The following is a 2,933-nucleotide window of genomic DNA, read 5'->3' as shown; positions in this document are numbered from 1 at the left end:
CCAGCAAGGGTCTCTGGGGTTAATGCCCATGACTCTGTGTGCTAAAAAGCCTTCCAGGTGAGTTTGAGAACCACTTCTGTGGAGAAGTGAACAGTGGTTGACACTGGCTTTCAGGTTAGAGCATCCAACTCATAAATCCTCCTTTCTGTGCTCTCACCCAGCTCACATTTCTCCTTGCCCTTAAAAAAGAAAAAAAATACAAAATAAGGTAAACTACACTGCCAACCTCTTGCTTAAATGCAGTGACACAAGCTCTAGCACTTTCCTCCAATCTACCTGGAACTTCCACCACACACCTTGCTTACAGGCCCTGTACTCAGAGAAAGACACCCACCCTGACCCCCATTCCTACTCTAGCAGAGGGAGGTGTTTTCTGAGCCTCACTTTCTCATCTATAAAATGCCGACAGGAAGTGATGCTACTATGCTGCATTCATAAAGTTAACACCAGCATTCCAATAAAAATGTGGGCCCGTCCTGACTCCCTGACTGGGGTCCAGAAGAGGCAAAGAGAAAGGGGTGAGATCAAGCTTTGAAGTCTGTGTAGTTAGTGACTTTAGCACACAGCATTCAGCACAGTGTCTGGGCCAGGGTGCGCAGGTGATGAAGGGCACCCCCACCACTTAGCTGCCCAGGGGAAATCCCAGGCAAAGGAGCGTTGAGTCGCTCTATTTGCTTGATTCCGATGCAGGTTGGTTGTCACCACTGCCTTTTCCAGAGTCAAACAAGCCATGCTTCCTGTGATCTGTTTAATCGATGTGCCTGTTCCTTTCATTTCTCCTGTTTTCCAGCTCTTTACTCTTCCTGAAACATTGCCAGCCCCACCCTGACCATCTGGGTCACATGTTTTCTCCTTGTCTGGAGAGGTGAGGTCATCTCCAGGGTCTTGGGGCAGAAATGCATCTCAAGAAAGATGTTTCCTTAAACTTCTCCCCTATCTCAACTGAGAATTCCTTTTTCCTATAACTGTCTTTCATTTCTAGTGTGAAAATCAATCTCCTGGCAGAAAAGACATAAACCAAACAGGATTTGGAGCAGTTTCAATTTCCCCCAGTTTCTGTGAAAGCTGCACTTGTGGTCACATGCTCTGCTGCTGAGAAGCTGGGCACCCTTGGGCAGATAACACACATCCTCTGTGCCTTAGTGTGTTTGCTATACAGGGATGCCAGGTACAGTTTAAAAGCAAAAACATCCAGAGAGAAGACCATTTACATGTAATTTCATTATTACATTCTGAGGTTCCTCAATATTTTCCACTTGGTTTCCCATGAATTTTGGAAATGTGTTAGTTGATATACTACATGTTAACAAGATATTACATTGCAAAGGCAATGAAGCCATATTCTATACGTTGAGTTACCTTAATACCAACTGAATGATTAGGCAAATTATTTTATTTGCAGTGCTCTGTTTCCTTACCTCATAAATGACATTGAGAATACAAGAATGCCTCTACTCATCCCACAGACTTAATGAAATGAGTACACAGACTTAATGAAATAGTATAAATAAGTGATTGTCACACTGTCTGCCATATCCAAAGCACACAGATGTTAGCAAGTACTGCCTACTAGAAAAATTTATTCGAGTAACCTAACTTTAAAATTTTTGTCATCTTCTGATTCTTGAAGATTTTAAAGTCTTTTTTTTTCCCAGAAAGCAAGGGAATGTTTGAATAAAAATGCTAATTAGTCTATGGCCATACCACCCTGAATGAGCCCGATCTCATCTGATCTCAGAAGCTAAGCAGGGTCGAGCCTGGTTAGTACTTGGATGGGAGACCACCTGGGAATACTGGGTGCTGTAGGCTTGGGCTTCCCTGGTGGCACAGTAGTTAAGAATCCACCTGCCAATGCAGGAACACGGGTTCAAGACCTGGTCCGGGAAGATCCCACATGCCACAGAGCAGCTAAGCCTGTGAGCCACAACTACCGAGCCCGTGTGCCACAACTACTGGAGCCCGTGTGCCACAACTACTGAATCCCGTGTGCCTAGAACCCATGCTCCACATTAAGAGAAGCCACTGCAATGAGTAGTCTGCACACTGCAGTGAGGAGTAGCCCCCATTCACTGCAACCAGAGAATAGCCCACATGCAGCAGCAAAGACCCAATGCAGCCAAAACTAAAATAAATAAAATTTTTTAAAATGCCAATTAGCACAAATAAACACATTAAACTCATAATTTTTCCAAATTTAACGGGAGTGAAAAATGGATTTTCATAGAAGTTTATAGGCTGATTTTTTTTCAATTAAAGGAGTTTGAAAAAGTACAAACCTCTTAAGTATTTATGAAAAGCCAGCTTAACTTTTTCATCTCCTATTATTAAACTATCCATTAAATATTATCATAAAAAACTAAATAGTAACATATAAATGGATACTTCACAGTTCAGAAATGTATTTAAGTAACATGATACAATATTAGAAGCAAGACATTCAAAATTAACTCCATAAAATAAAAGATAGCCAAAATATTAATAAAACGTAATTTTATGTCCCACAATAGTACCTCCGTGAAACAGTTGAAAACAAAGAGTAAACAGACCATTCCTTCATTTTTAATTTCCATTTTCAATCTGATGGAAAGAGAAATGCAGGGACTGTCTCTTAGTTTTATGTGACAGGTGCTCTGAGTGATGAAAAAAGCATTTGAGAGGGATTTTCCTACTGAGGCAAATAGAGAAACATAGGTTCAAATAAGAAGACACAAACCACAAGCCAGAGACATAAGTATCTAGCAGAATGAAAGCGCCTGCACTCTCTGCTTGGGTCTGACAACCCTGGTGATGAACTGCTCTTTGGAGTTTGTGGGCTGCTCCCCGGGTGAGGGCTTAGCACTTGGAAGGTACATCCATCTGTGTTATTTATTGAGGTCACTTATTTCCTTCTCTTAGTGACATCTCCTTCTTGGATATGTTGTACAGAATGAACT

At 41.7% G+C, this 2,933-nt stretch overlaps 1 non-coding gene across 1 annotated transcript; it reads left to right on the top strand.

The window, feature by feature from the left end:
- Positions 1–1,690: 1,690 nt before the first annotated feature.
- LOC114902123 lies at positions 1,691–1,809 on the top strand. The gene has a single exon (XR_003795360.1). It is a non-coding gene; the product is annotated as a 5S ribosomal RNA (ribosomal RNA).
- Positions 1,810–2,933: the final 1,124 nt, after the last annotated feature.

The sequence above is a fragment of the Monodon monoceros genome, unplaced genomic scaffold, assembly GCF_005190385.1.
Source record: "Monodon monoceros isolate NGI ecotype Baffin Bay Population unplaced genomic scaffold, NGI_Narwhal_1 Super_Scaffold_2, whole genome shotgun sequence".
In the NCBI taxonomy this organism is placed as follows: Eukaryota; Metazoa; Chordata; class Mammalia; order Artiodactyla; family Monodontidae; genus Monodon; species Monodon monoceros.
The sequence above is the reverse complement of the archived record's forward strand: the minus strand, read 5'-3'. Positions and strand labels throughout refer to the sequence as shown.